Source organism: Saccopteryx bilineata, chromosome 5 (genome assembly GCF_036850765.1).
Source record: "Saccopteryx bilineata isolate mSacBil1 chromosome 5, mSacBil1_pri_phased_curated, whole genome shotgun sequence".
NCBI classification, from domain to species: domain Eukaryota; kingdom Metazoa; phylum Chordata; class Mammalia; order Chiroptera; family Emballonuridae; genus Saccopteryx; species Saccopteryx bilineata.
In genome coordinates this window covers 44,236,249-44,261,680 of record NC_089494.1, presented here as the reverse complement: position 1 = coordinate 44,261,680, position 25,432 = coordinate 44,236,249, and the positions used below count along the sequence as shown (strand labels likewise).

The following is a 25,432-nucleotide window of genomic DNA, read 5'->3' as shown; positions in this document are numbered from 1 at the left end:
TGGTAGTCACTCTTCTGATAGTTAAAAACCACTTTCAACTGAAGGGAAGCCAAAGTCAGCTCTAGATTTCTTCACTGAGTTCTATAATTCCAAGTCTACCCGCAACAGAGTATAACTAAACCTGGCCACCTCGCACATCTCAGAAATGTAGTCCCAAAGACCTTGGTTATTTGTTATTCTGTCCTTTTGTTTAAATTTAGCACCAGCTCAGTGCCTACTGTCTATTTCTTCCCTCAATATTGACAGCTGGCACCTTAGACTCTCGGGGCAAAAACTGATGGAATGAAGACCAGCTGAGCAGGAGGACTTTTAGTTCTAGGACTGTGGCTTGAATGGATTGGCTACTGGGGGCACACCATTCTGTCCCCTAGCATCTCTGGGTAAAGAGGGCGCCTCTGGCAGGACACGGTGCAAAGTCCTCTGGGATGGAGTGTCACCGGTGGGAGGGATGCACTGGAACGTCCGTGTTTTCAGGTCAAGGGCTCAGCTATTCAGCAGATTTTGATTCTAACACTGATTTTCTTAATGTATGAACTGACCACAGTACCTTCCGCTTTGGATTTTGCTTTCTCCTCAGTAGGGATTCAAAGCTGGCATTCTCAACAGCGTATGTGTCCATAAATTGCCAAAGACCCTGTCACTCAGTCTATAAGGAAGCATCCCTGAAGGAACACACTAAATAAAACACAAGTGTGTGTTATTTCCCAGTTCATGCATATCTGTACACACACATGCACACGCACATACTACAATCACTGCTGACAAAGTCATTTTTGTCATTTAAGCTCCACATTTCCCATTTTTAGATTTTTTTTCATCACTTGGTCCTTAAGGATACACTCTAATACTTTAATGGGCTGCCCATAACTTATTGAGCACTTACTATGTGTCAGTACTGTGTTAATGAGTTACCCATGTTATGCTATAAAATGACCCTGTTAAGTTTTTTAATCCTCATGTTGCAGCTAGAGAAACTAAGATTTAGAAGGATTGAGTAATTTACTCAGGTTCACACCCAGGAATGTACAAAGTCGCATACACCAAAGCTACTTTGCTATATGGAAACAGGTTCCTGCTGACTCACTGCTCAGTGCTGGATAGGAGATGGGGTTTAAGTTGGTTGTAAAGGGAGTGTAGGCTAGCCCTGGCTGGTTGGCTGCTCATTGGTAGAGTGTTGGGCCGGCATGTAGATGTCCCAGGTTTGATTTCCTGTCAGGGCACACAGGAGAAGTGACCATCTGATTCTCCCCCTTTCTCCTCCCCCCGCCTTTCTCTTCTCCTCCCGCAACCATGACTTGATCAGTTCTAGCACATAGGGCCCAGGTGCTGAGGATGGCTCCATGGAGCCTCCGTGTCAGGCACTAAAAATAAGTTGGTTGTGAGCACAGCCTCAGATGGGCAGAGCATCTGACCCAGAAGGGAATTGCCGACTGGATCCCAGTTGGAGCACATGCCAGAATCTGTCTATCTCTTTTCCTTTCATTTGAGAAAATAAGAAAAATAGATTAAAGGGAGTGTAGGTTCAGCTATAGACAGAGGGGAAGATGGCAACAAATAGAGTAATTCACATATTTTTAATATTTGTTGATTTTAGAGAGAAAGGAAAGAGAGAGGAACATTGATCTGTTTCTGTAAGTTCCCTGACCAGGAATTGAACCAGCAACCTCTGTGTTTTGGGTGATGCTTTAACCAACTGAGCTATCCAGCCAGGGCAGTAATTCACATTTTTTTATCTGGGAGTAGTCATACTTCAAACATTAACTGAATATAGACTCAATTAAAGAAATTTAATCTAGAGTATATGTATCTTGATAGGAGAAATGAAATAACTGGAAACCCCCTTCCACACACAAATATCAGAAAAAGCAAATAGTGAATGCATTTGGGAATGAAGAAAGCTTTTCTAATAATGGCCCAAAATCAAGAAACAAAGGAAAAATAGATCAATTTGACTACTTTTGGTGGTTAAAAAAGTGTATAAAGACAGGGCGGCTCCGGGAGCATGCCCGCGCCTTTCTTCCCTCCCAGGCTACATCTCCTGAAGTCTAGGGGTCCTCGTGAGACCTGCAACCAGGGAAGCAATGGGCGGCGGCCGCTCATCCCTGGCTAACTTCCCAAGCCTGTCTCCAAGGCTCACCTTTCTCTCTGACTTTTCAGGGACCCAGTAGCAGCCCTGCCTAGGCCTCCTTCTTTCCTGTAACACAGGGATCCCCAAACTACGGCCCGCGGGCCGCATGCGGCCCCTGAGGCCATTTATCCGGCCCTCGCCGCACTTCCGGAAGGGGCACCTCTTTCATTGGTGGTCAGTGAGAGGAGCATAGTTCCCATTGAAAATACTGGTCAGTTTGTTGATTTAAATTTACTTGTTCTTTATTTTAAATATTGTATTTGTTCCTGTTTTGTTTTTTTACTTTAAAATAAGATATGTGCAGTGTGCATAGGGATTTGTTCATAGTTTTTTATAGTCCGGCCCTCCAACGGTCTGAGGGACAGTGAACTGGCCCCCTGTGTAAAAAGTTTGGGGACCCCTGCAGTGTAACATTTCTAGAGAGCCAACGCAGCTCTGACGAGGCTTTCTCCTGTTGCTGCTTCTGTTCTAGGCCCATCTTTGTTTCACTGTCCTCAGCTTTAATAAATGTACCTTAAAAAATGTGTAAAGAGAAATGAAAAAAAGTATTTGTAATTCATATCATTGACAAAGGACTAATATTTCTAATACACAAAAAGCCTGTAAAAGTAAAGATCAATCACACTATGGAAAATGGACAGGAAATATAGGCAGTTTACAGAAAAAAAAAAGGCTCCTAAGCATATGAAAAGAATGCTCAACCTCATAATGAGAGATGCAAATTAAAATGCCATTAAGATATCATTACTCATTTTTGATTTGCAAAATATTAAGTTTTAAAGCATACTGTATGGTTGACACTATAAAAAACAGGCACTTTTCCTTCGCAGTTGGAATGCAAACTGTCTAATTCCTAGTGTTGATGAAGGGGAGGATTTATTTGGTAATTTTATATTGAATTTACCCTGTGAACCAACCATCCTGGCTCTGGGGATTTAGTCCTGTGGAAGACTGCAAATACTGTTAGAACCCCCTGCTTGTATGCGGGTCTTTCTGTGATCACCAATGACGCTGGGTTTGACACTGTACCCTAAGATAACAATCAAGGCAAGCAGAAGGTTAATTAATACTTGTGCATTGGGGCTTGCTTTCCTTGATGCCCTTAGAACTCTGAGAGTGCCCTGAGAACATCTAGACAAGCGCTAGCTGGCCTAGTGGAGGTGAGAGGCCACTTGAGACACCTGGCTGACAGCCTGCCAACCTCTGGACATGTGAATGAGTCTATCTTGGATTATCCAGCACCAACTGAGTTGCCAGCTGACTTCAGTCACATGTGTGAGAAGAGCAGAAGGAAGGGCAGGGCTGAGCTTGCCACAATTGCTGACCTACAGGATATTGAGCTAGATAACGTTGCTTTGTGCCACTAAGTTTTGAGATAGTGTGCTATTTGTAGCAAAAGCTAACTGATAACAATACTAAAGATACACCGGCAAAAATATGAAAGGACATGTTCACTGAAGCATTGACTATAACAGCAAAAGACTGGAAACTCAGATGTCCACCAATTTAAGAATGATTGAACATTGCATGCACTCAGTGGAATACCAAGCAGGTGCAATAGAATCTCTGTACATACTTTTATGAAGTGATGTTCACAATATATTAAGTGGAAAAAAAACATATCATAGAATAGTATGTATATTAATGTATTACCTTTTATTTAAGAAGGGGAATGTGAATATTTTTTATGTATTAAAATGGAAGAATTGACAGTAAATGATTTCTTAAAAGTAAGGGGGCACAGATGGAAGCTAGACTTCACTAAATATTCCTTGTTTTGTAGATATAATTTTAGAATCATGGAAATGTTTTACACATAAATGTATACACACATCTACATAAAATCAAGATAAAAATTCATATCTAAAGCAAAAGCAAAATGAAATAATGAAAATTCTGTTGATGGCTTAACCACACAGAAGAATTATTTCAAGTACAGTGTTTTAAAAACATGGTCATTTCTCTATGAATTCTTGATGGATTCTTAAGGTAAAGATGAATTTAGAATAAATATTACTAATAATAATATTGTTATTCTAAATCCTATTTTTTTCAGTAAGAAATATAAAAATTTGTTAGTAATATTAGGAATCAAGAAAAGATATACAGGCCCTGGTCGGTTGGCTCAGCGGTAGAGCGTCGGCCTGGCATGCAGGGGACCCGGGTTCGATTCCCGGCCAGGGTACATAGGAGAAGCGCCCATTTGCTTCTCCACCCCTCCCTCCTTCCTCTCTGCCTCTCTCTTCCCTTCCCGCAGCCAAGGCTCCATTGGAGCAAAGATGGCCTGGGCGCTGGGAATGGCTCCTTGGCCTCTGCCCCAGGCGCTAGAGTGGCTCTGGTCGCGGCAGAGCGATGCCCCGGAGGGGCAGAGCATTGCCTCCTGGTGGGCAGAGCGTCGCCCCTGGTGGGCGTGCCGGGTGGATCCCGGTAGGGCGCATGTGGGAGTCTGTCTGACTGTCTCTCCCCATTTCCAGCTTAAGAAAGAAAATTAAAAAAGAGAGAGAGAAAAAAAAGAAAAGATATATAAGTATAAAATCAAAGATGCTAAGTAAATTCTAAATATAATTACAAATTTGAATTGGAAATATCACTATAGTGTATTTCCTTAAAAAAAGAGACATCTGGCTTTGGCCAGTTGGCTCAGTGATAGAGCATCAGCCCAGTGTGTGAATGTCCTGGGTTCAATTCCTAGTCAGGGCACACAGGAGAAGCGACTATCTGCTTCTCCACTCCTCCCCCTTCTCTCTCTCCCTTCACCTCCCACAGCCATAGCTTGATTGGTTCAAGTGCATTGGCTCTGACACTGAGGATGGTTTTGTGGAGCTTCTGACTCAGGTGCTAAAAATAGGTCAGTTGTGAGCATGACACCAGATGGGCAGAGCATCAGCCCCAGACAAGGGTTGCTGGGTGTAGCCCAGTGGGGTGCATGTGAGAGTCTGTCTGTCTCTATCTCCCCTCCTATCACTTGGAAAAAGAAGAAGAAAAAAGAAAAGCGACATCTTCAAAGATTATTTTGGAAGAATTGGCGATAAACATTTTGAGAAATCTAGTTGACAATTCAGAATCCCCTTGATCAATTACACAAAAATATGAACAAACAGCCAACCCTGGCCAGTGGTGCAGTGGATAGAGCATCTTTCCAAGAGTGCTGAGGTTGCCAGCTTGAGCCCCGGTCAGTGCACATATAAAAGCAATTAATGGTAAAACTAAGTGGAACAATGAGCTGATGCTTCTCTCTCTCTTTCCCTTTATTTCTCTCTTAAAAAAACAAACAAAAAACAAAAACAAAAACCTCAGACAATCCTCCTCCTGATATGAAACAACAAGAAGTACTAGCACCAGTATTTTTTTTAATTGAACTTGAATCTATTTAGGTTTCTAGAACTAACTGCTAGTTACAGGATGTACAAGGTACAGAGGAGCAAGTTGAACAGTACCAGGGAAATTACAGGGCCAATGGTCCCGATTCTTCAACAAATCAATCACAAAAACAAGGGAGGAGGCTGGCCGGTTGGCTCAGCAGTAGAGCGTTGGCCCAGTGTGTGGAAGTCTTGGGTTCAGTTCCCTGTCAGGGCACACGAGAAGTGTCCATCTGCTTCTCCACCCTTTCTCTCATTTCTCTCTCTCTCTATCTCTCTCTTCCCCTCCCGCAGCCAAGGCTGCATTGGAGCAAAGTTAGCCTGGATGCTGAGGACAGCTCCATGACCTCTGCCTCAGGCACTAGAATGGCTTCGGCCACAACGGAGCAACAGCAAGGTCCCAGAAGGGCAGAGTATTGCCCCCTGGTGGGCATGCTGGGTGGATCCCGGTTAGGCGCATGTGGGAGTCTGTGTGACTGCCTCCCTGATTCTGACTTTGGAAAAATACAAAACAAAAAACAAAAAACCAAAAACCAAAAAAACAAAAATAAACAAGAACAAAAAAATAAAAACAAGGGAGGAGGCTAGGTGGTTGTGGGAAAAAACAATTAGGAGAAATATCAATTGAATGCAACATGTAGACTTTGAATTTTGATTGGAAAAGAACTGGATAAAAACCATTAGACCTCTGAGGAAATATGAAGTGATTAGATATTAATGATATTAAGAAATTAATTTTTTAATGTGTTATATGGTTTTGTTGCTATGTTGTCTTATTTTTTTACATTCCATATCAGCTGATGTTGTCAGAAAAAAACCCATACAGTACTATGAACAGAAAATTTAAAAAAAATTATAATTTTTTTAGGAAACTACCTACAAAGGGATAAAGGAAACACTAAAGAACAGAGAAAAAGGAGTTGTAAGGAACAGCCACTAATGACTTCCAGGGTTGAGACCGAACAGCCAACAAAAGAATGGCCTTTTCCTAACCACTCCCCACCCCATGATGAGATCTCTTTGGAGATGTTGAGTTCTTGGGTCCACTGGATGGCAGAGAAGTTCACTGAGGTGTGGTGCAGGCGAAGAGTGGCCATCCAACTCAATGGGAAGAGATCAACTGCAGCTGTAAAACTCCCTAGGAAGCTGGCTGAGATGCCAGCAGGACTCACTGGGAGGCCATCTTTTTGGGAGTTGCTCTCTGGGAAGTGAGTGCCACCGTGTGGCTCCTGAGCTGTAGCTGCCTTCAGCTACAAGAACAAGCAAAAGAGCACAGTGGACCCTGACACACATGCCCCTCCCTCTTCCAATGTCCCTTTGGTGTAATCTAGTGAAAAAGTTTAACATCTTGCCAGCTGGCAAAAGAGAAATCTTTATGTGGTCTGGCTCCAGCATCACACTTTGAAATAAAGAAAGGTGGGTTTGGAGCTGAGGAGTGTTAAACTAATAACTGGCACACCTATTGAAGTAATTATTCACATGTTGGTAATTGTTGAAGACTAATATGTAAGCGTTTATTGTACTCTTCTCTGTACTTTTTATATATATTTATCTTTTATATATGATATGTATATATTTATTTGTATATGAGAGCTATAAATGAGAGATATGTTTATCTCATGCATATGAGATGAACATAAATGCATATGTATGCATGTATATATTAACATTCCTTACTCATTTTTATCATAAAAAATGTTAAAATATGAGTTAACACATTTTGTGTTCCTAGGAAGTTTAAGCTTTCTACTATAATCTAGTAATTTGGACTGCTCAGAATTTAGAAGAAGCCAGGTGTCAACCTTATGCAATCTGAATATGCCCTGACTGGGAAGACAGAACTGTCACTCTGGCTGATTATGGGAGGGAAAGAGATTTCCCTTCTATTAGAATGTTCGGGGCTGGGGCTGACAGGCCAATATAGGCATAAACATGTTCTTAGCATTGAGAGGGACCAAAAACTGCCTTGAATGAGTTTATGTGTATCAAGCACTTAAAACAGTGCCTAGAATATTCTATGTGTTATGTAAGTGTTTGCTATTATTCCATGTTAATTTCCCCATTGTCAGCCAACCTGAAAGATGACCAATGGCTGATGAGGACCCCTTCTGTACTCCTGATCTAGTATTATCAAGATTCCATATAACCCAGGAAGTCAGTCCTTGGACTCCCGAGGGAGCTGACGAGTACCTAAGAGTGTCCTGTTTGCCTGTTTCATGATTCTCTAAGGAAGAGGCAGCAGTAGCGTTGGTTGTCTCAGCAAATACAGCAATAATAGAGGCTCTGCTAGCAGTGCCAGGGGCAGAAAGGCGGTGACTTCAAACATGCTGGCAAAGCATGGACAGCAGAGTGTGCAGTGCACAGCATTGATGAGGCCCCGGAGGAGCTCACAGACAAACAGGCACTGTGATCACCATGTAGTACCCACAGGAGCACAGGGGAGTAGGTCAGACATCTTGTCACATGGTGAGGGTCAGGTGCCAAAGAGTTTAACAGCTAGTGGGAGGAAGTTGATTGAACTTGGACTGGAGATTTAGGGGGAGGTTTTCATTGCCTGCCTCTCGGTGGTGGCGGAATGTTGCGTGTGTGCCTGTGCTTGTGTGACACAAGCATGCATATATATGTGCATATATGAACATCTGTTTGTAGTAGTGGCAACAGAAGGATTCAGATTCAATCGCCTGGTAAAAAAGAGTCAGACTTTACATTTAGATCAAGTCAACAAATAAGGGCACATTGCTAGGTAATCAACGTGATGTATTTTTTTCCCCCTGTACAGTGGAGTTGCATTTCATACACATTTAATTTATGGGAAGGCAACTAAAAGTACTTGGCTTAGCAAACAAACAGACCACAAAACAAAACAAAATAAAAAAAATAGAAGTGAGAAAAAGACAAAAATATCTGTTTTCCAAGTGTATCCTCCATGACACCAACAACTGGGGACCCTTGGGTAGTCTGAGTTCTTGTGTGATTCTCAGACGGGAGCATCTGCTGCTCTATGGGATATTATCCCTTAAGGGCATGTTTTGTTTTATTTTGCTTTAAATTTTTATTTATTCATTTCAGCGAGAGAGGAAGCGAGAAGAAAGAGAGACAGGAACATCAAATTGTTCCTGTATGTGCCCTGACCAGGAATTGAACTGGCAACCTCTGCACTTCCAGACAATGCTCCAATCAACCGAGCTATCTGGCCAGGCCATCTTTTTTTTAAATAGAACATGCACTTTAACTGTAAACCAGCTACTTCTCCAGAGCTCAATGAGAAATACCAACTTCTCACTCTTTTTCTTTTTTTCTTTGTCTCATTCTTTTCCTATGAACTTAAAAAACATTTTAATATTATATTTCTCATGTCTGTTATACTAAGTGGAATCATTGGAAAGTGATATATAGTACTGTATAGGGCTGCATATACTAAATATGCATTCTAAATTAGTTAAGGAAATTTTCAATAAATTTGGGCATTACAGGATTTTATTCAATATTCTGGCTTCAGATTCTTATTGCTGCATAAAACATGACTCCTCTTTATGATTTCTATTACACGTATTGAATCAAAACAAAAGTCTCAATTGAATGTGTTGAATCAGTGTTGCACATTGGGTGTGTCAAAATTCAATGTTCATCATTTTGTCTTGTACAAAACAGTAGCTGCATAAGAGCAGGGTGGGTTGAGCGTTGTAAAGTGAAGATGAAGTTTAAAAGTATCATTTGGGGCCTGACCAGGCGGTGGCGCAGTGGATAGAGCGTGGGACTGGGATGCAGAGGACCCAGGTTCGAGGCCCTGAGGTCGCCAGCTTGAGCGCGGGCTCATCTGGTTTGAGCAAAGCTCACCAGCTTGAGCCCAAGGTTGCTGGCTTGAGCAAAGGGTTACTTGGTCTACCGAAGGCCCATGGTCAAGGCACATATGAGAAAGCAATCAATGAACAACTAAGGTGTTGCAACGAAAAACAGATGATTGATGCTTCTCATCTCTCTTTGTTCCTGTCTGTCTGTCCCTCTCTCTGACTCTCTCTGTCTCTGTAAAAAAAAAAAAAAAAAAAAGTAGCATCTGGGGAAAGAAGCTTCAGGAGCTGCTGGAAAACAGCCCTTTCATCATATCTCAAAGGGACCAGACAGTAATAACTAGAAATGTGATAAAGTTGCCACAAGGACCTGAACTTGGCCATGTAAATTGCAAAGTGTCAGTCTGGTCTTACCTGGTCTAACGTGACAATATGAATAATATAAATTGCTTTGTCATCTTGCAGCCATTGGAGTCCACCCTCATCCTACATTTTAGCCATGCTATGTAATAGCACAAAGCACCCACTGATCCAAGGCCCTGGCCGGTTGGCTCAGTGGTAGAACGTCGGCCTGGCATGCAGGAGTCCTGGGTTCGATTACCGGCCAGGGCACACAGGAGAAGCGTCCATCTGCTTCTCCACCCCTCCACCTCTCCTTCCTCTCTGACTCTCTCTTCCCCTCCCGCAGCCGAGGCTCCATTGGAGCAAAGATGGCCCGGGCGCTGGGGATGGCTCCTTGGCTCTGCCCCAGGCGCTAGAGTGGCTCTGGTCACAACAGAGCGACCCCCCGGATGGGCAGAGCATTGCCCCCCTGGTGGGCGTGCCGGTGGATCCCGGTCGGGCGCATGCGGAAGTCTTTCTGACTGCCTCCCAGTTTCCAGCTTCAGAAAAATACAAAAAAACAAACAAACAAAAAAAACAAAAACAAAAATCACCCATTGATCCAAAGCAATCTTGGGGTTTCTGCTCAGTGGGACTGAAATGCTCTCGATTCTGCCCATTATCTTCCCTGTTCTTTTTCCGGACTCTTCCTTGGAATTAATTATCCATACTTCTGTGATTTCAGCTTGCCTAGATTTCTTGGCGACTGAAGGCAAAAGAGCCTCCTGGGAAGTGAACTCAAGCTGGCCCACACTGCTCACACTGCTGGGGCTCTGGGAGCACTGGCCTCCCTCAGTGAGCTGGTGAGAATGCCTGATAGTTGTGTTTTAGGGGGAATGTGGTAGGAGAGGGTGAGAAATGTCCTGGGAGGAAAGGATCTGAGCATGTGGAACCTGACCCACAGCAAAGCCTTAGTCATCAGGGCAGGAGGAAGCTCTGAATACAATGCAGTGACTGTTCCCAGAATGTGTCCTTGATCCTACAGTGCTGGCTGGGTCCTGGGAAGGTGAGAGCTGCGGAAACCAGGGGAAAATGCTGATGAGCTAAGCCACAGGCCACTTTCAAGTGCCAGCATGTCACCTGAGATTTCTCTGGCGTAAGGTCAAATAGTACTAGGGTCAAAGATCAGGGAGCTGGTCTGTTCTCCACCCACCTGAATCTCAGGACTCACCAGAGGAATGATTCAGGGGTTGCCAACTGACAGAAAGTTCACTGCTGGGCTCAGAGGTGAGCAGGGGCGCAGGTGCACACAGAGAGAAGTGGTGGCCCGTGGCTGGTGGGGGCTCCGCGAACTCTCAGGTGTGAGGAACAGTTCTCAGGGAGCTGGTGTGCCCACACTCAGCCCTTCAGTGTGGGCTTTAACGCAGTATTAGCAGTTTGCTTTTAACTTTTTCCAGGACTTCAGATCATCTCCTTACATGGTATAGAATTCTGTGACTCTATAAAATTATAGTTTTGGATGTATTAATACAACATAAATTCATTATGCTCTAAAACTCTAACTTGTCTTTTCTGTTGGGGATTCAAGCCTCTTGCTGTGGGGCATATGCATGAGTTTCTTGGCTTTCCTGTTCTATTTTCTTTAGACTCCAGAATGTTAATAATGCAACTAATTTTTTTTTTTTAAATAAGGGAGTACACTAGAAAAATCTCCAACACTTTTTAAGAACAGTTTGGGAAGAAAATCAGTTTTCTCAGTTTGTTTTATGTGATTTCCACAGAAAACTCCTAAAGCAAAATCAATACGCAATAAAATCCTGGAGCTGTTGCTGTCAGTTTCTCACAATTAAGTATATTCTATATCGAATACCCTGTTCTCCTCATATACCCTGCATTGTGTGTCCATTTGAGAAAGGTTCATTTTGAGAAAACCAAATGTAAAATGTCATGCTATATAATTTCCATCTTGCCCCCCTATTAACTTCTGCTTCCAGTAGAAGTTTTACAAAGCTACATTGTATTTACAAAAAACAAACAAACAAGAAAACTTGACAAGAAAAAAGGAATGTCAATTGACAAGCATCATTGGTTGCATTTTCTGATTATGGACAAGAAAAGAAAGTCAGCAAGCAGGTCTCTCTTCTCAAATGTTTACTTCTTCCCTTCACTCTCTCTCTTTCAGATTGGGGTTGAGGTTTACCTCAATTCTGGAGGAGCTAATGTGACCATTAGCTGGGCCACTTAGAGGCCGGCCCCTTCTACGCATCAAGCAGGCTTGGGCCCAATTCTGAATGCTGCCATTCGAACACTGCCTGCTAATCACAGACAGGTCATATCTACTGGCTTCTCTTTTTCTTTCTTCCACAATCACACACAGAACCTTGCTTTAAGCTTCTAGAAATTAATAAAGGAAGAGACAAACTTTAGACTGCCAAGATTCTAATTAACTTTGATGTGGATTTATGTGTAGAGTTGGATGAGTCACTGATTTTTAATAAATGAGAGAGAAAATCTTAAAGATTAATGTAATAGCTGAGAACACAGGAGCTAGAACTTTGATGCTTGCTTAATTCTTTTTCCCAACCCACATCATTTGGAGAAAAAAAAAAAATCAAAGACCTTTACAAAGAGGGAAAAAGAAGGAGGATTATGCAAATTAAAAGTTCACAGGACTAAATCATTACTCTTGCGCAAATGAACTTCTCCTTCATCGTCTTTTTTAGGAGTGTTTTAGGGCTATATGTGCCAAGGCTACATTTCTGAGGATAATGAGAAATGGAGGCATGATAAAAAAAAATGAGACTGATTATAAACCAATTTATCTTCCTGTGTACTACAAGAGGTTAAGAAAAAGGAAAAAATACCAAAATCTGAGGTTCAGTAAAAAGTTGATGTTGTTTACATTAATACTCATCTTAATGAATTAGTACTCATCACTAGTACTCATCAATAATAAATTAATGGTATATACAGTTGAATTTTTTGCCTTCTGTCACCCAGCTCAGACAGCATGTCAGAAACCTAGGCCAATATGGCTGCTTTTCCAGCTGTCCTTACACATTGCCTAAGCTCTCTCTTGATTAGCTTCAGGGCCATTGCTGCTCTGTCCCCTCTTTTGCCCTGATCTGGGGAGTAAGCAGAGTGACAGTCTCTGTCTGACTGCTAACTGAACCTTCTTGGGTGCAGTGGTTCAAACCCGCAGTGCTGTGGGCTCCAAGGCCACTCTCTTCCCCGTCTGGTGGAATGTTCTAGTGTGGAGTGCCACCAAGGTTAAATAATTTATCCTGAAACTCCCTTCGGCCTGATAGTAGATAGCTGTGACATATGAAGATATATATTGAGTGGCTGTACCATTTTTTCCTCAGTGATGAATGATCATGGTGATAGATCTGAAGCAAGGCACGAGGCCTTATTGCATTTGCTTAACCTTGAATGCAGATGCTTTTATAGTTCAGGCAGCTGGTTTAAACAAACTTATAATTTCACAGCCTTATGAAAAAAGTCATTAATCTTTTGTTATTTTATAAATTAGGAACTTAGTATATATGTTTACTGATAATGAGGGGACATGTAGCTTGACATAATTTATTGATACTTTTTTTTTTTTGACTTTTCTGAAGCTGGAAACAGGGAGAGACAGTCAGACAGACTCCCGCATGCGCCCGACCGGGATCCACCCGGCACGCCCACCAGGGGCGATGCTCTGCCCACCAGGGGGCGATGCTCTGCCCATCCTGGGCGTCGCCATGTTGCGACCAGAGCCACTCTAGCGCCTGAGGCAGAGGCCACAGAGCCATCCCCAGCGCCCGGGCCATCTTTGCTCCAATGGAGCCTTGGCTGCGGGAGGGAAAGAGAGAGACAGAGAGGAAAGCGCGGCGGAGGGGTGGAGAAGCAAATAGGCGCTTCTCCTGTGTGCCCTGGCCGGGAATCGAACCCGGGTCCTCCGCACGCTAGGCCGACGCGATTTATTGATACTTTATTTCACACTTGAGTTCTGTGGACAAATTTTATAAATAACATTCTGGGATGTACAGCTTTTCTCACCTGTCATACATTTTTGTTAGAATAAATTCATCAGGCTATCTGCCACAAGGACGATTGAGTAATTAAAACTTTAGTTCTTATTAGCCGTGCAGTATTGTTTAAATCAGTGGTCCCCAACCCCCCGGGCCATGGACTGGTACCGGTCTGTGGGCCATTTGGTACTGGTCTGCACAGAAAGAATAAATAACTTATATTATTTCCGTTTTATTTATATTTAAGTCTGAACGATGTTTTATTTTGAAAAAATGACCAGATTCCCTCTGTTACATCTGTCTAAGACTCACTCTTGATGCTTGTCTCAGTCACATGATACATTTATCCATCCCACCCTAAAGGCCGGTCCGTGAAAATATTTTCTGACGTTAAACTGGTCCGTGGCCCAAAAAAGGTTGGGGACCACTGGTTTAAATCACTTAACCTTTCTCTAAGCTCGATTTTTTTTTAGCTCAAAATGAAGATGATAGCACTTTATCCTAGAGTTCTGTAATAAATGAAATAATATCTGCAATGTGCTTTGTGTTGAGGACATTGAATATCACTTCCTAGTATAAGTATTATCCTTAGAAACAAAATTGCCGGGTTAGAGGTATGTATATTAAAACTACTGAAAGCCCCTGGCAATGGGCAAGGAAGCACCTGATTGGTGGTGCTGTTCATATATCAGTCAGGGGCAAAGCAGGTGTTCAGCCCTAGTTCATCCTAGCTTGATGCCTGTTTTGGTAGCCAGAGCTGTTTCATGCCTAGGGCACATAAAAAAACAACAACAAAAAAACAAAAAACAAAAAAACCAAACAAACAAAAAAAACTGATATACATTGATAAAATTCACATTAAATTGTGATTATAAAGCTGTGGGACTCATATCTAGTGAGAGATAATAAGCATATTTAGGAACTTAAGAATCTGCCTTTTTTGTTTTGCATTTGCTCTTCCTTTTTCTGATAACGGAACCTTGATTTTCTTTGGGAGGACCACATTCCTTGTATTCTTGGTCTATGTAGTTCAATGCTCTGGCATCTGCAGAAGGCAGGATGAGACAGTATATCAGACAGTCCTAGGTAATCCCCCACCATAGTGACTGGTTCAGTAATGGGCATATAACTTAAGCTGGGCTAATGTGAACTCACTCTAGGATGTTTATGGTATTATAGGGAAAGTGACATCATCCTTCTGCTGAAGTGGCTAAGCCTGGAGCTGTTGGTGACTATCTTTGCTCCTATGTGGAAAGAGTCTGCTGGGGAGTGAAGCATGGGAAAATGCAGAGCTGAGATATGGAGAAGTGTCCCTATGGCCATGTTTGACCATTTAGGTGTAGACATGTCTGGACTTTTGAGTTATATGAGTTAGTATGTTTTCTCTATTGTTCAAATCACTTTGTTTTGAGTTCTTATTAAAAGGTGACCACATGTCATATCTTGCATGAGAAATAAGCAGAGTTTCTATTACATTAAACGTCAGAGACATTTATGTTTAGGATATTCTGAATGATGTTAAGTCACAAGTCAATATGAGTTATGTGATGCCTGTCTGATGTTGTCATTGGTTTAGAACCTACACTGGACAAATTTAGATTTTTTGGAAAGCATGACTGGAACCATGGATACCTGTTTATTACTTGGTAACTAGTCATAGTTCTATGAATGTATGTTAGTGTTTGTGAAAAAATTTTTTTAAAGAAGCTAAAAATGAAAATCTGCAAGCTGTACCTATTGGTGTTCATTTCTAAGAATTATTTCCTATAGATGTACATTACAAAACATAAACATTGTTTGTGTATATATATATATATATATATATATTTATTTATTTTTTATTTTTTTCCACAGGGAGTATACAAAGGCTGAAAAAGAAGGTCCATGTTGAAGGGTCACAGAAAGCAAAGACATACCAGAACATAAATGCCAAATTTGGGAAGGCTTTGAGCTCTGATTTAAGGCATTTGCACTTTATCCTTCGTGTAATGAGAAACCCTTAAATATTTGAATGAGAAAGTTTCTAGAAGATTAATAAAGTAATAATAAATAGGTGAGAAGAATTCCTAAGGAAGAGACAAGGAAGGAATTCCTGCTACTGTAGTAATTCAGTTTGAGATTTTAAAAAAAGAGGGGCAGTAGCTGTCCAATTTTCCCAACACCATTTGTTAAAGAGACTGTCTTTACTCCATTATATTCTCTTACCTCCTTTGTCAAATATCATTTGTCCATAAAGGTGTAGGTTTATTTCTGGGTTCTCTGTTCTGTTCCATTGATCTATATGCCTGTTCTTATGCCAGTACCATGCTGTTTTGAGTACAATGGCTTTGTAGTATAACTTGATATCAGGAAGTGTGATACCACCCACTTTATTTTTCTTTTTCAAGATTGCTGAGGCTATTTGTGTTCTTTTTTGGTTCCATATAAATTTTTGGAATATTTATTATATATCTTTGAAGTAAGTCATTGGTATTTTAATAGGAATTGCATTGAATTTATAAATTGCTTTGGGTAAATAGACATTTTAATGATGTTTATTCTCCTAACCATGAACACGGTATATGCTTCCGCTTGTTTGTATCTTCCTTGATTTCTTTTATCAATGTTTTATAATTTTCTGAGTATAAGTCTTTAACCTCCTTGGTTAAATTTACTCCTAGGTACTTTATTTATTTTGTTGAAATAGTGAAGGACATTGTTTTCTTAATTTCTCTTTCAGACTATTCATTGTTGGTGTATAAAAATGTCTCTGATTTCTGAATATTAATTTTATATCCTGCCACCTTGCTGAATTCATTTATCAGGTCCAGTAGTTTTTTGACTGAGACTTTAGAGTTTTCTATGTACAGTATCATATCATCAGCAAATAATGATAGTTTTACTTCTTCTTTTCCAATTTGGATACTCTTTATTTCTTCTTGCCTGATTGCTGTGGCTAGGACTTCCAGAACTATGTTGAATAAGAGTGGTGAAAGGGGGCACCCCTGCCTGTTCCTGATCTTAAGGAGATTGCTTTTAATTTTTGCCCATTGAGTATGATTTGGCTGTGGGTTTGTCATAGATGGCCTTTATCATGTTGAGGTATGTTCCCTGTATTCCCACTTTGTTGAGAGTTTCGATCATAAATGGGTGCTGGATTTTATCAAATATTTTTTCTGCATCTATTGATATTATCATGTGATTTTTCTCCTTCCTTTTGTTTGTATGATGAATCACATTGATTGATTTGTGAATTGTGTACCAGCCTTTCCTCCCCAGAATAAATTCCATTTGATCATGATGTATGATATTTTCATGTATTGCTGGATCTGGTTTGCTAATATTTTGTTGAGGATTTTAGCATCTAAATTCATCGGGGAAATGAAAATAGACCACCAACTTACACCATTCACAAAAATAAACTCAAAATGGATAGAAAACTTAAATATAAGTCGGGAAACCAAAAGCATCTTAGAAGAAAACATAGGCAGTAAGCTCTATGACATCTCTTGCAGCAATATATTTGCTGATTTATCTTCACGGGCAAGTGAAATAAAGGACAGAATGAACAAATGGGACTATATCAAACTAAAAAGCTTTTGCACAGCTAAAGACAATATGAGCAAAATAAAAAGACAAACCACACAATGGGAGAACAATACATCTGATAAGGGGTTAATTACCAAAATTTATAAAGAACTTGTAAAACTCAACACCAGCAAGACAAACAATCCAATCAAAAAATGGACAAAAAAGATGAATAGACACTTCTCCAAAGAGGGCATTCAGATGGCCAATAGGCAGATGAAAAAATGCTCAACATCACTAATCATTAGAGAAATGCAAATTAAAACCACAATGAGATATCATCTCACACCAGTCAGAATGGTGCTCATTAACAAAACAACACAAAATAAGTGCTGGCGAGGATGTGGAGAAAAGGGAACCCTCCTGCACTGCTGGTGGGAATGCAGACTGGTGCAGCCACTGTGGAAAACAGTATGGAAATTCCTCAAAAAAATTAAAAATGGAACTGCCTTTTGACCCAGCCTTCCCACATTTAGGAATATATCCTAAGAACACCAAATAACTGATTCAAAAGAAGAAATGCACCCCCATGTTTATGGCAGCATTGTTCCCAATAGCCAAGATCTGGAAACAGCCCAAGTGTCCGTCAGTGGGCAAGTGGATTGAAATGCTATGGTACATATACACAATGGAATACTATGTGGTCACGGAAAAGAAGAAAATCTTACCTTTTGCAACAACATGAATAGGCCTGGAAACTATTATGTTAAGTGAAATAAGCCAGGCAGAGAAAAAAAAATATCATATGACCTTACTCATTTGAGGAATCTAATGAACAATGTGAACTGAGGAATGGAATAGAGGCAGAGGTGGGATCAAAGGGACCAGAGGGGAATTGGACAGAAGGGAAAGGGAATGATAGGATGGGACTGGAGAAGGGAAAGAGATTGGTGAAATTATATACACATAACACAACGTTATAGAGAGCAGAAAAGCAAATCCTGGAGCGAAGGGAGGAGGGCATTAGGGGGAGGGGTGCAAGGGGAATGTTGAGGGGAACACGGGAGTGGGGGGATGTATTCTGTGAGACACTAGAATTGTGCAAACACAGTAAATTAAAATCAATAGAAAAAAACACCTAAAAATAAAAAGTATTTAATAAATCTAAAAAAAAAAAAAAGTGGGGCAGTAGTAGTGTGAAGAAAATGATAGATGAAAGACACATTGAGGAGATGTAACAAGACTTGACAGCCCCAAGAATAAGGGGTAAGATAGAGAGAAGAGTCAAAGATGAGCATATTAATCTTTTAAATGAGCATTTTAATTAAAAAAAAAAGTCAATTCGAAGAACTGGTTTGGCTTGGTAGACGAACTGTGGAAAAGATAATGAGTTTGCTTTTATGTTATTTAAACTCTTTTCTGTTTGGATTTTAGCTGTAATAGAACTTAAATGTAGTATGTAGAGTGGGAGGTAATCAGGATGTGGTCATGAAACTTGAAAACTGCTCTCCCAGAGCTAAACCTTTAAGAAGGAATGAGAAAAGTAACTTTGGCCCTGGTTCAGTGATACATCAATGGCCTGGTGTGTGGATGTCCTGGGTTCAATTCCCAGTCAAGGCACACAGGAGAAGCAACCATCTGCTTCTCCATACCTCCCCCTCCCCTCCTCCTTCTCTCTCTCTCTTCCCCTTCTGCAGCCATGGCTGGATTGGTTCAAGAGCATTTTCCCTGGGTGCTGAGGATGGCTCCGTGGAGCCTCTGCCTCAGGTACTAAAAATAACTCAATTGTGAGCATGGCCCCAGATGGGAAGAGCATCGGCTCCAGACAGGGGTTGTCAGGTAGATCCTGGTGTGGGCAGATGTGGGAGTCTGTCTCTCTATCTCCCTTCCTCTCACTTGGAAGAAGAAGAAGAAGAAGAAGAAGAAGAAGAAGAAGAAGAAGAAGAAGAAGGAGGAGGAGGAGGAGGAGGAGGAGGAGGAGGAGGAGGAGGAGAAGAAGAAGAAGAAGAAGAAGAAGAAGAAGAAGAGGAAGAAGAAGAAGAAGAAGAAGAAGAAGAAGAACAAGAAGAACAAGAACAAGAAGAAGGAGAAGGAGGAGGAGGAAAAGAAAAGTGACTAAGAACAATAATCTTTATTTATAACCTGTGATTGTATTAACTGATCTAAAGGAGTTTCTTTGGTAATGAAGTAAGCAAAATGGTGGGGCATAAAGACAAAATTTGACATTGCCCAAAAAACAATGTTCTGATTTGGCCTGAGGTCTTAGGCAGTCTGGTGTGGTAGGCAGATATGACCTAATGTGTTGGTGGATGCACCAGACTATTTTAACCTTCTGCCACATCATAGTTCTAATTTTATGCTTATAAAATCAACCTTCTAATTATAATTTGGCTCCCCATATGGTTTCTATGCTGGAATAAAAGTTCCTTGTGAGTAGCAAATCCCTTTTAATTGTCTTCATTAAATTAGTATTCTGGGTAAGAAGCACATGTCACTTATAAGTTTCTACTGTGTTGAGTCATTATCATAATGATCTGTCCAACCCTGTGGCACAGGCAAAATTGGATTTCCCCATCTGTAAGGCTGAGAACCAGTCTCTGCCTGGTGTTGACCTACCAGGTCAAGGTTTCCTAATAAGCAGGCAGCTGACTTTCCCTGGTACATTCAGACTTTCTTATGATCTCTTCTCCTCAAGTGTGTTCACTCCCTGACTGAGAACACATCACTCTTCTCTTCAAGTGAGTTCACTCCCTGACTCAGAACACACCAGGCAGCAGGAAATCAGCAACAAGACTTTCGATGTGCTAGAAGCACTATCACTAGCTGTGAGAATTAATAACCAGGACGTTTTTCTACTTGGAGAATTCTAGGCACCACCCAAATCCTCTTTTCTTTGTTTAATTGTGTGTGTGTGTGTGTGTGTGTGTGTGTGTGTGTGGCATATGTGTGAGTGGTTTATAAATGTATGTGAGAGAGATCAGAAAAGTCACTCAATCATTATAGAAAAAAATAATGAGGAAACAAAAAAATAAATAAAACCAAGTTAATGTCCCTACTCAGAGGCAAACACAGTTTGCATTTTGGCATGTTTCCTCCTTAGGCAATTTCATTTTTACTTTTAATTTATACACAATTTTAGAAGCTTCATTATGTTGTTCTCAATTTCACTGTAGATTAGAAGTAGCAATTTAGAGAAAGGGAAGAGAAAGAGAAGTCATAAAAAGTAGACACAATTTGTTAAAGTGCATAGCGCTCTGGAGTCATTTAATGGGCTACAACCATGCACAGCTGAATAACTCCAGGGGTCAGCAATTGTATTGTAATTGATACAATAATAAATTTACATCATCATGACCTCAAATCATCATTAAATGGTTCAATAATGTTCATTGTATTTCTGTTAAAAGTCGGAGATAAAAAGAATACACTTTTGAACTATGTCATTCAAACTGGTTAATATATATAACGAGTGAAGTGAATCTTCTGCTGTCTGGACGCTTGACTATCCAGAATTTTCCTTTTTCTCTGTGTTCAAAATAGACAGGACATAGCTATAACTTTGGTTGTTTCTCTGGCATCCATTTCACCTCTCTCTCATTAGGGGGTGGCCATGTTCTTGGTGGGACTGACCACCTCTTGCTCCAGAGAAGGGCTCTGCTTGGCTTAAGCTAATCAAGATAATCATATCCCCTTGCCCCAGTAACTGGTTCAGGAAGGAGCCTGAAGCCATGGCCTACATCAACAGCTCAAAGTATTTCTAGGGAAGAAATTCAAAATTTTAGTGTTCAGTCAGATTTCCTTTCTAGATTACACCAGCGTAGTTCTTTGTAAACATTTTCTTCTCCCAAGATGCAGTTTTTGCCTCCTTATTTGCCTGATCATCTTCTATTCATGTGGATTTTATTCCAAACATAAGTCTCATATACTTGATTAGAATTCTACCCTTCATTAAATGCCAACTCCGCTCCATGAGCCCACTCTCAGTCACCTTGATTGAAGTTTTAATTGTTCATAAGCATCACCTTCATACATTTTTTAAAGATAACCTTTGGAGTTTATTTCCATAGTTGAAAAATGTATATTCAGTGAAGTAGATATTTTCTAGTTTGTTCATTCATTCATTCATCTATCCTTATTTGGTCTATAAATATTCAATGCATATCTACTATGTATCAGGTATTGTGTTAGATGCTGGGATAATAATGATTTGTAATACAGGCACAGTTTGGCCTTTCTCAGTTCCTGATAATGAGTACTTAGGAGACAATTTCTTCTAGACCTTGGGTGAGGTGATAGTTCCTGTTGTGCTGGAGTCCAAAATGTCAATGCTTCTAAGGAGTTATCAACGATGGTCAGTTTTCTTTGTTGGTGGCTCCATTGCTTTAGTACCTAGTACTGCCTCCTATTAGAGATAGCCATTGGTGGTAGTAGTTAGCTAGGACCATTTAAGTCTGGGCTCAGGGCAGCCAAGGCTGTGAGAGCATATATAATATATATGGAGGGTACTATTTTGATGCTGTGAAGGTTGGTGGCTTCTATGCCAACCACTCTGCTTTCCTGAACTTCCATCTCTTTTAACATTTCTCACTTTTCTCTCCACCACCGCTGTATTGAGATGTAATTGACACATAACATTGTGTCAGACACACATGTAGTGGTGGGACGAGGGCCAGTAGCAGGAGCCAGGATCAATTGTGAGAGCATACTAGCAACTGTAGGGGCCAGCTGCTGGAGTGCAGTTCTCTGGCTGCAGGCTCTCCCCACGTGTGTGTACATGGCAGCAAAGTCAGGAATGGGACTTGAGCCAGGAGCACACAGGTGCCCAGCTGGAGGGGCTAGCTGCCAGTGAGCCAGCAGTGCGGGCCAGTGAGAGGGGACCAGGCCAGGTTGGGGCCCACAACCAGCTTCTGTATCCCTGGTGGTCAGTGTGGGCTCCTGTGGCTTCAGAGTCTCCCCATGGGCATGTGCATGACACTAAAGGCTGGTTAGGGAGTCAGGCTGTGATTTTTCAGGAACACGGCTGAATTGACATGTAACAGTGGAGGTCAGCTGCCGGGGTCTAGGCTGACATCTTGCGTTCCCAGAGCAGCAGAGGCTGGGGCTGGATGCTAGCATGAACTAGCTGCGGTAGGGATGAGGAGAAGGCAGGGTCAGAAGGGAGCTGGTGCCTGCAAACGAGAACACCTGGGAGGGAAACCTCAGTGGTGAGACGTGGAGGGGCCTGTGGCAGCTGTGCTGGCCCTTGGTTTCTCCAGCAGTGGGAGCTGCCGGGTCCTCCGCTGGGTAGGACTCTGGGCACTGTCGTCACCCCCTCTGCATGTCTAACACTGACCTCCTTTGTTCCTAGCTGCCTCTAGATGTCTCAGCTTGGTTGGTCTCTGGATAGGATGAAACCAAAGAGGGTACTTTGTGAAGTGTCATGAAAGGCTGGAGAAGCTGGTCACTCACTCCGCTCTCCCTCTCCCGTTAAGGGGAATTCTTTTGAGCCAAGGGGTACATCTTGGTGCTGTGCTTTGTCAGCCTGGAGGCCGGGATGATGCAGGGAAAACAAAGCTGTTCTTCTTCCTCTTTTGTTCAGTTATTTTTTAGAAGACTTTGTGTCACTGTGTTGCTAAAGTTTCTTTCTTTCTTTCTTTCTTTCTTTCTTTCTTTCTTTCTTTCTTTCTTTCTTTCTCTCTCTCTCTCTCTCTCTCTTTCTCTCTCTTTTATAATTTTGTTTATTGATTTCACAGAGAGAGGAGCGGGAGAAGGGGAGAAAAAGAAGTAGTTGCTTCACTCTAGCTGTTCATTGGTTGCTTTTTGTATGTGCCTTGACAAGGCAAGCCCAGAGTTTCAAACCAGTGACCTCAGAGCTCTGATTTGGCACTCTATCCACTGTGCCACCACAGGCCAGGCCAAGGTTTCTTGGTTTTTGTTTTTTTTTTACAAAGACAGAGAGAGAGTCAGAGAGAGGGATAAACAGAAACAGACAGACAGGAACGGAGAGATGAGAAGCATCCATCATTAGTTTCTCATTGAGCATTGCTACACCTTAGTTGTCCATTGATTGCTTTCTCATATGTGCCTGGACCTCAGACCTTCAGGAGACTGAGTGATCCCTTGCTCGAGCCAGCGACCTTGGGTCTAAGCTGGTGAGCTTTGCTCAAACCAGATGAGCCTGTGCTCAAGCTGGCAACCTCAGAGTCTCGAATCTGGGTCCCTCCACATCCCAGTCCGACGCTCTATTCACTGCACCACCGCCTGGTCAGGCAGGCCAAGGTTTCTTAAGTGGACTCTCCAGCCCTCTCAGAGCTATTTTTGTTTGTGGATAGCTGCTTAATTGCTGATCTTTGTGGAGGAACTGAGGCTGGGGTCTCCTACTCAGCTATGATGGTGACATCACTTGGCTTTCTCACTCTTTTATTATAGTTCTTTGTCTAGGACTCACCACCCTCACCTCTACAACTAAAATGTGTGTCTTGACTCTCTCTTCCCTTAGAATGAGTTCTTTTTAAAGAAATTCTTTTCTTTCCACCCCCACTGCTGTAAACAGACTCCTGGCTTCCTGTACCACCATTCCTCATGGTATACAAAAACATCCTAAATCCCTCAGCAAGCAAAACTTTGGGTCAAGTCAGTGTATCTATAACAGATTAATTTAACTCTATCATCAAAAACACATACATATTTATGTACATAACATTAATCCAGGGCCTAACAAAAGTCTGTGCACAATAAGAAGAAAAGACAGGAGAGAGGGAATGAAAAGGAAAGAAAAATGATGGAGTGGAAAGAAATAAAGAATAAGTTCTAGTGTAGAATTCAAGAAACTGAGCACATAATAAATCCTTAATGATATAAGATAAGAATGGGTGGATGTAAGTAATGATTTATAGTTTTCTAGAAATTCTGGTACATTTTTTTTGTACGTTAAATAATCTAGAATGAATAAAGAGAAACAAGGTCATGATTGTCAATAGATATAATGCAACTAGAATATAACATTATATTTTAAGCAGAATCCTCAAATATGTTTAAGAATTTACTTTATATTTCCAGGGATAGAAATGTCACTTCTTCAGAAACTTTAGATGGCTAGGTGGTGCCAGATTCATACGAACTATTTGTGAAATTCATGTGAGAAAAATAACAGTATAGAAACTGCTTATCCAGAATGTAAGAAGGCTGCAGCATCAGCTGGAAAGTCAGCCTGTGACAGGCTTTTCACATCACTGAGAGGCAGAGCCCCACGCTGTGAGAGGCTGAGGCCCCTGCTGGGAAATGCTGTCTGCACATTTGCTGGGATTCTTGTATTGCTGGGCTCTTTGTGTTTTGTGGTGCAAGCCATACGCAGCAGAACATGTGAAATGAGGGCAGGTATATTAAAGATATCCTGTAGCTTTTGGTTGCATGTATTTAGAGACAGTAGCTCCAGGTTCATAGCTTCTGTTCTTTATTCGTGTTTAATCAGTCACACAGCCTATCTCTGCTTTGTAAAGCAATAACTGGGAGGCTGATCTTTATGTTTAGAAGAAAGAGACAGATCAAACTCACTGTTATCAGGAGTCTTATGCATATAAAACAGTGTTTATTGGCTGGAAAGGACTAGGTCCAGAAAGGCTCTTTCTCCCTGAACTGAAATCTTTACTGTAAGTTTAATTACATGCCCCCGAGCATAGACTGTCTTGTCCAGCTAAAGAGACAAAAGCGTTTGCAGAGAAAGTGATATGTGTGCCACTGCCCATCTGAGCTCTTTACGGGGAGAAGGGGACCTGGACATCTCCCACTACATTCTTCCCTTCTCGCAAAAACTCTGATCTAGGTGAAGTAAGACTGATGAAGGTAGAAGACAGAAATGGTATAATAACAATGGAATCATGCTCTACATGGAATTAACAATAATAAAAAGTATTATATTATTCATGCTCTCTCAGTTGTAAGTAATAAAAATTTGATTTGAACAAAATAAGTGTGTTGACTCCAGGGTATGTGATCAGGCCAGGCTGGGACTTGCTGGGCAGGCTACTTGTCAGTCACCTGACTCTATCACTTTCTTTTTCTTGTTCTTGCTGTTGGCTCTGTGCTTAGGTTCTTTCTCAAAAACCAAAGGCTTACATTCTATCACTTAGCAACACCAGCAGAGTGTCTCTCTTTCCTAATAAATCCAGAAACAGTTCTTAGCTGTTCTATTGGACCAGATCAGCTCATATATTCATTTCTGTACTCAACATTGCTCTGGTGGGCAGAAGCTGGGTCATATGCCCACTTTTCCTCCTCAGTCCGATCAGGCTCAGCATCCCTCTAACCCTCCCCAACCCCCACACAGACACCAGT

At 41.4% G+C, this 25,432-nt stretch overlaps 1 non-coding gene and 1 pseudogene across 1 annotated transcript; one reads left to right on the top strand and one right to left on the bottom strand.

The window, feature by feature from the left end:
• LOC136306464 (2,4-dienoyl-CoA reductase [(3E)-enoyl-CoA-producing], mitochondrial-like) overlaps positions 1-25,432 on the bottom strand; it is a 74,622-nt pseudogene that overhangs the window by 4,028 nt on the left and 45,162 nt on the right.
• Positions 14,250-14,393, top strand: LOC136307280 (small nucleolar RNA SNORA48). Its single transcript, XR_010725937.1, has one exon. It is a non-coding gene; the product is annotated as a small nucleolar RNA SNORA48 (small nucleolar RNA).